The sequence below is a fragment of the Lycium ferocissimum genome, chromosome 9 (assembly GCF_029784015.1).
Source record: "Lycium ferocissimum isolate CSIRO_LF1 chromosome 9, AGI_CSIRO_Lferr_CH_V1, whole genome shotgun sequence".
NCBI classification, from domain to species: domain Eukaryota; kingdom Viridiplantae; phylum Streptophyta; class Magnoliopsida; order Solanales; family Solanaceae; genus Lycium; species Lycium ferocissimum.
In genome coordinates this window covers 59,148,093-59,162,690 of record NC_081350.1, presented here as the reverse complement: position 1 = coordinate 59,162,690, position 14,598 = coordinate 59,148,093, and the positions used below count along the sequence as shown (strand labels likewise).

Here is a 14,598-nt window from a genome sequence, read left to right as displayed (position 1 = left end):
CAAAAATTCTGGAAATTAAATAGTACTAACATGATGCATGGGCATGAAATTCAGATAATGCACATAAAAATGAGGAACAATAAAGAAAGAGAAGCTGGGGGTGGAATGCGATGGAAGCATAGATAAGCTATATAATCACTTACTTCTGTATCTAGCAGCTGTGCCTGGGAAATCCGTTATAACACCATCAATGCCAGCTCCAGCAATATAGTTGTTTATCTCTACAGATGAATCTGAGAAAAAATCCCATGCTTGAGACACGAACTCATTGCTAAAGCCTTGAACGTATGCTGGGAGATTTGATGACTGCAGCTTCTGCACCACATCTGTTTGCCCACTGACAAATTTTCTCTCACTTGGAAAAACAGATTTCTTGGATAAAATCACAGAATTAGCAAAGTTCTTGATCCCGGATATAGTTGAGCTCTCAATGTCCCTGATATCATCAGCAACCCTATAAACAAGTTCATAGCGGCTTTTCTTAAATTCTTTCAGGACTGAACTGTCTTTTGATTGGATCATAACTTTCTTTGCTGTCTGATTATTATAACCGGCATTCCTTAAGGCTTCACGCACAGCAGCAATTACACCAAATCCCTGATTTGCCAGGTAAGCTGCATTCTGCACAAGTGCCGGAACATTGTCGGATGAAAATGAATAGGTATGAAATTATGTTGCTTCCTTCTGGCACTAAACTTAGCTTCTTAAAACAACTGAAAAAGATGTCGTTTATTTCAACAACATTTAAATATTTTACAGGTACAATTTATTATTTATTAGCCGTCATACAGTAAACAGAATTTAAAATTTCCTTTTAATAGGTAAACTGAAAAGAAATAACAAATGATAGGCCTTCCAAAGTAACAGTGGGAGGGCATACATGTTTACGGGTAACTACTTTCCTTAATATTAAAGTAAGTACGTATTTAATATAAAATATTATAGAGAAAATTTGAGCAAAACACAAAAGCTACAACAACAACGTACCCAGTGAAATCTCACAATGTGGGGAGAGGCAAAGTATACGCATCTTTTCACCCCTACAATGCTAGGGACTGCTTTCCGAAAGACCCTCGGAAAACACAAAAGCTAGTAGATGGAATAATACACAAGGATCCTTTCCGCATTCAGCAAATGAAGAAATACTGATGCTAGTTAGAAAGTAAAACCAACCTGCCTTTGGAATGTGAACATTGATATTAAGAGGAAAGAATCAACTTTTGGAATGAACATTATTGAGAAGGAAAAATGAAATCATTTCTTACAAAATTACCAACACTAGGGGTGTGTCCGGTATGGAGGAAAACATTTTCCGGAAAATGTTTTCCAATTTTCTCATGTTCGTTGGTCAAAAATTTTGAAAAATATTTTTTTTAGGAAAACAAGTTCTTCAAAAATAGAGAAAATGACTTCCCTAATAAAAATAGGGAAAACAAGTCCACTTACCCAACCCCCCCCCCCCCCCCGCCCCCCACCAAAACCTATTTAAAAAAAAAAAACGTTATAAATTTTTTATTTATTTTCTACACCCCGACCACGCCCCAAAAATTAATTTTGTTTAAAAAAATGTTTTGAAAAGTTTTTTTTTTTTTGGTTTTTTGCACCATCCACCACCCCACCCCCAACCACCAAACGCCACGGACCCACCCCCAACCACTCCCCCCACCCACCCCCCACCCCAAAATAACAATTTTTTTTTAAAAGATATAATTTTTTTAAAAAATTTTCTACACCCCCCCCCCCCAAAAAAAAAATTAATTTTGTTTAAAAAAAATGTTTGAAAAGGATTTTTTTTTTTTGGTTTGTACCACCCCTTACCCCCTCCCCCCCCCCCCACCCCCAAAATTTTTTAGTTTTTTGCACCACCTATCCCCCACCCCCCAAAAAAAATTCTTGAAAAAGTTTTGAAATTATTTTTTGGTTTTTTTATGAAATTACTTTTATAAAAAAAAATTATAAAAAAAGCGGAAGTTTGCGTGGTTATATTTGGTGTGGGGTAGGGGTGGGGGCAAGTGGGGTGGGTGAAGATAAAGTGTGTTCGAGAGTATGGTTGGGGCGGAGGAATGGGTGGTGGGGGCAAAGTGGGGTGAGTGTGGCGTGGAGTGAAGTGGTAGGGTTTGAGTGGGATTGGTGGGGCTTGGGTGGATATTTTTTGAAAAATGTTTTCTACCGACCAACCGAACATGAGAAAATAAGTAGAAATTTACTTATTTTCCAAGAACTCATTTTTCGTGGAAAACATTTTCCTCCATACCAAACACACCCTAGGTCAAAATTGCATTTCTTCCCTCCTCTTCCTATGATCTGAAAGTTGTATCCACGTCAACTCCCATACACACAAGCCACCCCCAACATAAAGAGTCATCATATGAAAATAAATAGTATTACTATTGCATCTTCGAGGGACAACTTTATTCTTAAATTAATAGAAATACTTTTGTCATGTTCATTTTGGAATTTCCATCTCACGGCATTCTTTTTCCAGCCCTTTGTTACATCTCGGAGATTTCGAATTGTTGCATTGTGAGTAGTCTAACGCGAGCTTAAGGTGAACATGAAGTCCTTATGAGACTAAGGAGAGTATTTGATAACTTTAAGCATGTGCCACACGATTTTGAAGTCATATGAATCGGTGAAACTAAGTTCGTCAAAGAAAGTGAAATGTAAGTTATGTTTGGGAAGGTTTCGCAACAAGTGAGCTACAATTTGTTTAGTAATGTCGTGAAGGGATAGCTATAGGGCCCCTTAGATGGTTAATGAAGCGTTATACAAGTGCCAATAAGGTTCCATAAGGATTAGGGGTTGAACGAGTCGACGAAAATAAGTTTCGGGAAAAGTGGGTTATACGGTCAAACATATGGACCGTATATTTTTTACGGTCCGTATATTTTTTACGGTCCGTATAATGGGTTGACCTCCTCCGTAGAACAATTCCAGAAAAGGATGATCCTCTGGTGGAATTATACGGACCGTATAATTTATACGGCCAGTATAATTGGCCGTAGATTTTGGGTCGGGCCAGATTTTTTTTTGCTATTTATGAACGACCCTTGTTTATTAATTTCATTTCTCACCTTCCCAAACTCTTGAAAGCTCTAGAACCTTTCTCCAAGCATATCAACACAAATCTAAAGTGAAATCAAGGATCAAGAGGCCAATATCAAGAGATTCAAGTGCTAAGAAGCTTGCTAGGATTTGTGGAACTCAAGTTTTCCCTATAGTGTTGATGTTGGAGGCTTCACTTTAGTGGAATAAGTTGATCCAAGACTTGTTCTTAAGTGATTAAGGTATGATTTTACATCTTTTACATATGGTTAAGGTTGTTTGATTGTTATACCATGTGGTTGAAGGAAGAAAAGTGAGAATGGAGTTCAAGTATGAACCTGAGGATATTGTGAGATATAAGTTAATTTGAATTACGATTCTTAGCATGCTATGAGTAAAATCTTGTTGTGGGTGATGCTAATGATGTTGTGGAAGAATTGTATGTAAGTGAAAATAGTGTTGTGTTGTAGCTATTGTTATAAATGACCTTGAAAGGGAGTTTTGAGGACTGGATGATGCTTAACTTGAATGAAACCCCTTGATTATGGTATTGTTAATAATGTCATTGTCGTTTGGGAGTTGTTTTGGAATTCGGTAGAAGTAGATGAAATAGGGGAAATGCTGCCCAATTTTCGCTAGCTCATGAATTGTTCTAGTTTGAACTTAAGAGTGTCGTTAAGACTTAACCTTGGTATGAATCCTTTTAAATGTAGATTTCTCAAGCTTTGGAGGTGAACGTTAAGTAGTTAAGAAGACATAAAGGTATGTAAGGCTAACCCTTCTTTCTTAAGGCATGATCCCATTGTTGTATACCTTCACGCGAAATCCATAATGTCTTCCATGATGACTTCATTCCTAGAGTCACTAAAGCTCAAAGTTCTTGATATGCTCATGATATCATTGGTTCCATCCTATATAGTTGATCTTCTGAGGAAAGATATAATGAAAATGATGATGACGATATTTCTTTTGCTTATGTAATTCTATATGTATATGTATGTATATATGCATATATATATATATATATATATATATATATATATATATATATATATATATATATATATATATATATATGTATATGTATATATATATATATATGTATATGTATATATATATATATATATATATATATGTATATATATATATATAGTTTGAACTTAATAGTGTCGTTGAGACTTAACCTTGGTATGAATCCTTTTAAATGTAGATTTCTCAAGCTTTGGAGGTGAACGTTATAGTTAAGAAGACATAAAAGGTATGTAAGGCTAACCCTCTCTTTCTTAAGGCATGATCCCATTGTTGTATACCTTCACGCGAAATCCATAATGTCTTCCATGATGACTTCGTTCCTAGAGCCACTAAAGCTCATAGTTCTTGATATGCTCATGATATCATTGGTTCCATCCTATGATAGTTGATCCTCTAAGGAAAGATATAATGAAAATGATGATGACGATGTTGCTTTTGCTTATGTAATTCTATATGTATGTATGTATGTATATATATATATATATATATATATATATATATATATATATATATATATATATATATATATATATATATATATATATGTATGTATATATATATATATGTATATACGTATATATGTATATATATATATATATATATATATATATATATATATATATATATATATATATATATAAAGCTATGTTGAAACACCGAGTCCTTCAGTGGCCGGTATGCTTCACACCCAGTCTTATATGGCCAGGTATGATATCTATTGTGCACACCACTGATCAATTGGGTATGAATAACACCGAGTCCTATTGTGGCCGGGTATGCTTCACACCGAGTTCTATTATGGCCGGGTATGATACACACCGAGTCTTATTAAGTTGGGTATGTTAAAATGACGATGCTATTTGTATATGTATGTATATGTCTAAGTATATGTATGGAAGATCTTCTTTAAAGAGAGGGGTAAGTAAAAATGATGAACATTCCAAGAGGTACAAATGGCTCTTCTATCTAATGACTCTTCTATCTCATGTTATCCTTCATGTTTTTATTATGATATTGCTTATGCCTTTCATACTCAGTACATTATTCGTATTGACGTCCTTTTGTTTGTGGACGTTGCGTCATGCCCGCAGGTGGACAGAGAGACAGACTTGATCCTGTTGGGTGTGCGAACAAAGTACCACATTGGTAGCTGAAAAGAAAAAAGAGCTACTTATAAGAGTTGCAATACTCTTACCCATGTGAGGCCTTTGGGAAAACCGTGCGGGCTCGGGCCCAAAGCGGACAATGTCACATCATATTGAGAGTATCTTTGGGCCGTTTTAGCCCAACAATCGGTATCGAGCCAATGGTTTGGCGGGGCCCGAAGTATGAAGATGGCGGAGTATGTAGGCCGGCTTAGTGCCTTTGCCTTTTTGTTATGGGCCGGTTTCTGACCTTTACCCGTAGCTTTGAAGACGCATCCACGGCCAGATTCGATGACCGTAAATACTCTGACGATGTGGGTGGCACACAGACATGTTGAATCTCTGACCCGTGGTATGATAATGAGCCATGTGGAACTTAGTTCGAGGGGGAGATTGTTGGGTGTGCGAACAAAGTACCACATTGGTAGCTGAAAAGAAAAAGGAGCTACTTATAAGGAGTTGAATACTCTTAATGATGTGAGGCCTTTTGGGGAAAACCGTGCGGGCTTGGCCCAAAGCGGACAATATCACATCATGTTAAGAGTATCTTTGGTAGTTTTAGCCCAGCAGATCTTACAGTCATCCGGAGACTACTTAGAGGAGCTCCATTTGATCCAGTGAGGCTTCCGGCAGCTGTTGGTACTATTCTTTTTGTGTACATATATGGGCATGGCGGGGTCCTGTCTCATCTTTATGATGTTACATACTCTTTCTAGAGGCTCGTAGACAATTGTGTATAGCTATGTGTCTCTTAGCCTTGTCGGCTCATATTTTATATATCATTTTGTTATACGGGCATAGTTGATGATGTTGATATAAATGTGTTCTTGCCCGATAAGATTGTATTATTGATCCACAAGAATTGCGAGTTAGCCATGTGGCTCACCTAGTTATGATTGTGAAAGTATGATGAGAGGTGTCCGGTGGGTTCGCTCCGGGTGCCCGTCATGGCCCTCTGGTTGGGTCGTGACACCCTTAGTGCCAATTGAGTGCAAAACACAAACCACAAGAGCAAAAGGGATTTATTCTATTAAGGGAAAACCATCATGTCAACAACTGAAGTTAAATCATTCATCCATATTCCAAAAGCCTCTTGGGATATTCTTTGCTTTCATGGAATATCATGCCCTTTTTAGAACTCTCAAAACTTAATTCACGTCGAATGAAGCTACTGCAGAACGGATATTAGCATTTAGGTGTAATATGGACTTATGGGCTTAACATTTGCTGATACATAATGTTGGCATTAACAATGTCAACAGAACCGGCAATAAATAAATTCACCTCTATGCTGATCATGACACCAGATACAGTTGTGGCATTTTCTGCATATGTCAAGAAATCCACCAATGACACAAACTTTCCATCTGGATTTTGGATTTCGGTACAATCTAAACTCTAACCATGGGTTTGATATTGACGCTACAAGAAATTAGAGCATGATAAGTATAACATTAAAGCATTGGGGGGTGTCCACTGATGTACAATCCAAGAGATCAAAAACATTATAGTTAAGAATGACACTAGAAACTCACTCTTGGGCACATCGATATAATTTAATACTTTAGTAGTACAGTAGATGAGTAATACTGGCCTGAGATGGATTTAAACAGAGTACACGGTAAGTGAGGAATCATATCGCCAACATAACTTGTTTGGGATTGAGGTGTTATTGTTGTATTGTACAATATAGAACAGTTTGATGGTTAACATTCATGTTAAACTAGAAGTTAACCTTATTAATGTTAAGAGGACGGGATAGCCTTTGTCACTAACTTAATTAATAGACAAGTATCCGGAAATGTACATCTACATTATTCAAATGCAAGCCAAAAAAATGACAATTCACAAGATGATTTCTTATGATTAGTTTTGAATTAAACCCATTAACTTGAAGATGTATCAACAACTATTGTCTTCAAACATACTATCTTCAGCATCCAGAAAAAGTGGTAGATGTTTAGTTTTACACACTGTAAGATAACATAAAGGAAAGTTGATTCAACTTACGTTTCAGGCTCTTAATCTCATCCCAAGTAAGGTTAAAGGTGACTATTCCATTAGTTATGTTAACCGTGGCACAGTACTAGCAATATTGCTGACTGGCGATTGAGAAACTGAAGTCTTATCTATCATATTAATTGAACCCAGGCAAAAGGGTATTCCATCCTTTGCCATTTGAACAGGACAGTCGAGAACATCTGCACCATCTGAAGCAGCTTTTGTGTATGCCAAATTGGTACAACCCAGGTAGTCTCCACTTGCTCCTTCAGATGTGATAATCAGAAGCTTTGCTGTAGGTCAACAGGAAATGGGGAAAGAGTGAGATGTAATGTCTTGTACAAACTGTAACGAAAACGTTAAATACACAGTAGGATAACTAAAGCAGTAGAGGGACCTATTAATAAGGGAATATTGATTTGACTTAAACTTTATCTTATCAACAGAAGAACAACTAAGTCCAACTCAAGCTATGATCTCGATTCTCTAGAAGTGCTAGCTTGGCTTCACATGACTTGATGAAATGTTATAGTTATTTTCTCTTGAAAAGCTAAAGTATCTCCAAGACAATATAATTCTCAAGTTCTTTGCTTACTCTTTCATAGAAGAGTCTCTCAGGTTTGTAATTTGAAACCAAGCTCCACCTAGATAAGCTCATTTAATTAGACAAAGAGAATTGATCTCAAACTCAAAATTTCACAAATCAAACCTTTTCCAGTCCATTTTAACCTTGAGTACAGTACTAGCTCAAAAGTTTTGCAGGATAATGGTTTGCATTTTCATATTTCGGGTACAAAAGCCATCTAGTGAGCAAAACAACATTCACCGATCTCACAAAAATAAGAGCGTATATTAGTAGCTTACCTTGAGGTTTATCATTCTTATCCAAATGAGTGAAGCAATCTGCAATATTACACAAATTATAAGAATAATGATGAGTATCACGGTAGAAAGCGAAATAGCACAAAGCTTCAAGACCAACTGAATATAAAATGAAAAAATGGTCCTGTCAGATACCCAAACACAAGCTATTATGGAGGCAACTGTGATCACCTAAACCTATCCACCACATTTATAAATCTAGTGTGTCCAAGTATCCTCTTTGATATCACTATCAGTGATAAATTTATCTACAAGATAACTACTTGTTTTTTCCTTTCATGTCTATTTTTATACTCAAATTAAGGATAGGACAAGCTTATCACCTAAAAACCAGTTACGGACTTTATAGTAGTGGCCACCCACTCTTATGAATTTGACTCTATATGTCTCACATATGTGTAGAAACATTTATATTTTGCTGTTCCTCTATGATTAGCCTATGCATTTTCAAAGTCCAGAACTCCCCGATTACAGTTCAAATAACTACTCAGGCCGTGTAAACCAGCACAATTTCAGCCTCCAGAAACTTTGGAGTTATCTAGATTTACTTTTCACCAAGGGCACAATAAGATATTTGCAAACAGCATTCTGATGAGCAACTAAAAATATGAAAGCAACAATAAAAGCTTACATTTCACATAGATTCTGTTATTCATCAATTGTAGCGTGGTTACCTATTGTCACTGATGGAGTTACTGGGAAGTCAGACAGTACTCCATCCACAGAGAAGTCGCCATTGTCAACAAAGGACAAATACTCAGCTGCGGGATCATAGCTATAATTGTAAGCAAAAGGTACATCATTTACGAACTCAGATGCAAAAATTTGAAGACCTTCTTTATGAGCATCTAAGACAAGCGACGTATATGGTTGTAAGTAGAGTGAGTTGTCCACCGGCCAAATATAAGATTTGGGAACAAGAATTCCAGAGGCAAAGGTTTTGATAAATGTGAGGTTCTTCAATAAAGAACCATATGTTTGATTTGTCGAAGGCTCAACATCATCCTGTCCGATAAACCGGAAAATGAGTTTTGTAACTCGTGGATTGAATCGTGCCACAATACTTCTGAGGAAATTCACCTCAGGTGATGAAATATAGTTGGTGAGAACATTATTGGACAGGGATATAATAAAACTTCTCATACTCAGATTATGCTTGCTGAAGAAGGTGTCATGCTGCAAAAAGGATTTGCAAAACGAAGGATTAATAAAAGCTGTACCGACACAAAGTCAAGGCACCATTTAAACAAGAACCAATTATGTACAGCAATATGTTGTAATTGATAAAGTGTGTGATCATCTCATCTAAAAGCTTAAGCTGTTTGAGAGAGCACACTTTTATTGTTGAATTATATTCTCAACAGTAATAACACAATTGATAGCTTTAGACGAAAAGAAACTGAAATTAATTAAAACCAGACAACTTTATCTTTATAAGTGGAAACATTTCAGAACTGAATAAGTACCTGGATGTTCAACCATAACCCCGGACTTGCTATCTTTTGGTATACTTATGTTATCATTATATATGTTCTACGTTGGGGCCCGGTCCCGACCTTTATGCTTTTGTAAGCACACTCTTAGAGGCTCATAGACATAGTGGTGTATGTAGATGTTATGTCTGGCCTCGTTGGTCTTGTTTTGGTTCTGATGTTCTCCTGATAGCCTTGTCGGCTTTATGACACTCATGATGTTTGTAGCGGCCTTGTCGGCTCGTATATATATATATATATGTGTGTGTGTGTGTGTGTGTTGGATCATTGCATATTTCTATAATTGGGCCTTTTTCTGCGTGCAGGTGTCTTTTGAGTCATATTATATCGAATAACGGTTATATGATAATTATGGTAACTGTTACACTAGGTGGTATTCGGCCTACAGGTCAGTGCCCTTCATGCTCCTTGTCGGGGTTTGACAGTGGGTCCCCCATAGGTCATGACTGTCGAGGCGTGGAGGTATTCCGCCCGGAGCATTTTTGTATCATTGCATTCCATTGCATCGCACGTGCATTCATATTACATCCATCCACATCCCCATTTGGTTGTTGCACTCTTATCAGTATTGCGTAGTGTGTTTTCGCATTGATTTTCCTTAGTTGATTATTGACTTGAGTTATCGTGTGTCTGATTAATACATACTTGGGGATTGAAGGATTTGAGGATTAGAAACTTTCTCCCAGGCTATGACTTGAGGTTACAGAGATTTATTGTTGGTCGTACTTGTGTTTGTAGTTATTCTGATCGTGGAAAACTTGGCAGACGTGTTTAGGTGCTTCACCATAGGCTATGATTCAGCTATTTGATCCTTCTGTACTTGAGTTCTTATTCTTGGACTGTGTTGTGTCTATACTTGACTGTGAGCATGTCTATTATTCAGTCTCTTCCTTTATATATGTGAACTAACTGTTGCCGGCCTATGATGCCTACTCAGTACGTGTTGTTTGCACTGATGCTACCTTTCTACACTCCTTTTCGGGGTGTAGAGTGTGTGATAGGTTCTATTTCTGATCCTCGAGAGTGTTTCCCGAGACGGTGTTGTGGGAGACTTAGGGTGAGCTATTGCCAGATCTGCAGCCCGAGTTTTCATTCTTCATATACTTGTCATCTACTTTCAGACAGTTTTCCTTTTGATGTTCTATGCCTTGTATGGCAACATTCAGATAGTTCATATTGCATATTCAGACCTATGTCCTTATTAGTAGCTCTTGTACTGACTTAGACCAGATACCTTGGGTAGAAGATGTAATCCGCACTTATTCTCTTTTAATTGATATTGAGATTTATTATTGAATACATTGTTCTTCCGCATTTATAGTTTGTATGTTGGTAAGGAAAGGGTTCGCCTACCAAGGTGGGAAATGGTAGGTGCCGCACGACTAAGCGATTTTTGGTCGTGACATTATTAAACTAGAAGTCTAAAATAATTGTATTCATCTAGTTCCGAAGTTGAATTTAATTCAAAGTCGTAACTCAGATATATATGATTAAATGTTGAAACTTCACTTGAAATAATTGAACTATTTCACAAAGTGGAAATGCTACAAATAGTTCAGTATTAGTTATGATTCGATTTTACTCGTTTTAAATATTTTCTTTAATTGAATAAATAATTAGTTAAATAAACTTATTACTCTATTCCCCTATTTTTTAAACAAATTATACTCTTTTAGCCAAAAATGTTTAACTTCGCCAGTAACTGCATTTATGGATTTCCCGAGATGCTTAATAGTTAATACCTTCCTTAGGAAATCATCAACACCCTTACCTTTTCTTTGGTACTCCCTCTTTGTCTTACTTTCCTTTTTGGTTTGTTTAAAAAAGAATGCATCTTTCCCTTTTGGCATCTCTTTAACTACAATTTTTCACATGACGTGTTTAAAATTACAATTAAAGGGCATTTTTGTACATTTAACAAATATTTTGAAACAGGTGGAGTACTAAATAAAGGTTTTCGAAAATACTTTTTTCAAAAATGTTTCCAAATTTTGTAAAATTTAGGTGGTGATTCTGTGTTTTAAAAAAATCAAGTTATTGGTACGTTGTTATACGCAATTTTAAAAGTGGATCGTAACAAATGGCGACTCTAGTAGAGATTTCATTTAGGTTCTAACCAAAAGGATTTTATAGACATTTTGTGGCTAGCGCTTATTTGTTTTATTTGTTAAATTACACACTATCTGTTTATTTTATAAGTACACTGACATTGCACTCATGGCATAATTCTGCCAAATGGCACCAATCAGACTCACACGAACACAAAGCGGTTATGCGATTTCATAGGCCTCTTTCACTACAAACCCCTTATTTTAGGAATACACTGACGGGCCGTTGTTTCGCCTCCGTCCAATAGCCACTAACTATTCCACCCAGAGTTTTCCGTTCAGGTTCTCGGTCTCTTTTTAAAGCCAAATCTAGTCATCCTAGAGTAGAGCAAAGCCAAAACCCGACTTAGCGTATCTGCCTAAGTTGACTTAATACCCAAGGTGTATTAAGTTCATTAGTAGACCACCATGTGTCAAAATGGTCCACGACCTAAACACACTGCATCCAACTATGTGAAAACTTGAAAGATGTATATGCCGAAAATCTGAACAATTGTCACTGAGACAGGACCTTAAATCATTTTTCTTAGATGGCTCGGAACTTGAAATTGACATGGTCGTTGATGTTGTCGCTCTGTTGAAAGTGTGGTGGTGTAACCCAAATAAGAGTCAACAAAGATAGGTCACCGATAACCTCGACCATATATCGCCTCTAGTGAAAATAGTAGCATGGCCAAAGTTGATCGAGGTCATCACTAGTATTCGAATAATGAGGTCTTCAGTTTTGGGGATGTCGAGATGACTCCGACTATAGAAGAAATCAGAGAGTGTTTAGGCAGTGACGACCTGTGTATGAAAAGGAGAAAGAGGCCTGATCATAATAAATTGGTTCCTCACAAACTGATCGCTCGAGACATTATGGATAAATTTTCATCAGCGTAGATTGGGTACATGGCCCAAGCTTGTCCTTTCACAACCTTTATGTTCGTTTTGGCCGCCCAGATGGGTTTATAAAATATGAGGGAGAATTCAGCACTTACCGAGCTTGAGAGGACACCAGAGGCTTAGCATTCCCTATATGCCTGTTGGGAACCATGGTGGTCATTCAAGGCTCGAGCCTCGCAATCGATTCCCATATTATCATGGTCACTCATGCCATATTCTATGGTATCACCAAAGATAAAGTGACCAAGTATTTCTCTTTTGGCTTATCTCCTTACTACTATATGTCGTCTTATCCTAGGGTAGGGGTAGCCCTAGGTGGGAAGGGCCGGGGGGGTCGCTTTTTGATAATCAATAAGTAGGGTAGATGAAGAAATGGCCATAGATATTTCCAAGGATCTAATCTACAATTATAATGGTGGATGATCAAACACTTGCTCAAAATCGAGGGAACGCAAGCACAAGATGCACATATTGGTAGCAATGACCTTGAGTTCAAAGCCACGGGCTTTTCTTGAGAAATTTCTGAGGTATGTGGTCTAAAGAAGGTTGGGCCCAAGTCCTTTCAGAGTTGATGGAAGAGTATATTCAATGGATATTCAACGACTTCATCTACAGGAGTGTTATTGTCCGTGGTCGAAGGTTTCCTTTCTTACCGTTCATGGGCATTAGAGGGATCCGACCTTACGCTCCTGTTAGAGTCATAAGATAATTTGGGAGAAAACAGGAAATACCCCAAGTAAGGGACATGAATATATATATATATGTGATTGGCTATAAGGATGACATTCCTAATGATGGAGAAACCATTCGAAAATGGAAAGCGTGAAAATTTCATGGGCCAGAGACAGATTCCGAGCTGCGTATGACGAGATGTATAAAGCTTGGTTGATGGCAGATTTTCAAGGACTATCACTCCTAGACCAAATGTTAACAACTCCATCCAGACGCAGAGTCCAAGACTCAGCTCCAGTTACGTCTACTTAGGAGACGGAAACAAGAGAAGGAAGAGATGCATCGCCAGAAGCAGATAGAGGATAGACAAACCACATCCGATTTAACTAATGAGTTAGAAGTCGTAAGGAAATGTGTGGTCTAACTCAACGATAGAATGGGAGAGGAACTGGTTACTCTCAAACCATTGGGGCTAGAAAACAAAGGGCGTTTAATTGGTGCATTCCTGCTCTCGAATCAATACCATGTGAAGGGGAACCTTTGTGTAACTAGTAAAGTTATTGTCATGTGACCAGGAAGTCACGGTTCGAGCCGTGAAAATAGCCTCTTGCAAAAATGTAGGAAGGTTGCGTACAATAGACCCTTGTGGTCCGATCCTGAACAATTTAATGAATTATAAGGAGAGATCATGAGAAAGAATTAGAAGACGATTGAAGAAGAGAAGAGGAGAAAAAGAGAGAGAAATATTCATTTCATGAATATAGCTGTTAGGCTCACAATGCCATGTACATGGTATTTATAATAAACTAACTTCACATAATCTAATTATCTACTAATTAGTAAAATGACTAAATTTCCCTTATACAATGTATACAATGTAATTTACATTCTAACACTCCTCCTCAAGCTAGGTATCATGATCATCAAGTAGCCTAGCTTGGATTAAACACATTTAAAAATCCCAGTTTTGTTAGCAAGTATTCATGTTGAATTCTGTTGAGCCCTTTAGTAAGTACATCAGTAGGTTGCTCATTTGTAAGAAAATACTCAGTTTTGATTAAGCCTTGTTGCATCTTTTCTCGTATAAAATGGCAGTCAATTTCTATGTCTTTTGTTCTTTCATGGAACATAGGATTAGCTGCTATTTGGATAGCTACTTTGCTATCTTTGTAAAAGACATACGAGCGAGTTTTATTATACTCCGGGTCTACAATTAATCCGATTAACCGAGTTAATTCGACCCATGTTGTTTGCAAAACTTCTATACTACGCCTCTCGAGCTTACGAATCTTGTTACGTTTCTTAGATTTCCATGACACTAGAGAATCTCCCAGT

At 37.2% G+C, this 14,598-nt stretch overlaps 1 pseudogene; it reads right to left on the bottom strand.

The window, feature by feature from the left end:
• Positions 1-135: 135 nt before the first annotated feature.
• Positions 136-14,598, bottom strand: part of LOC132032113 (glycerophosphodiester phosphodiesterase GDPDL4-like) — a 16,565-nt pseudogene continuing 2,102 nt past the window's right edge.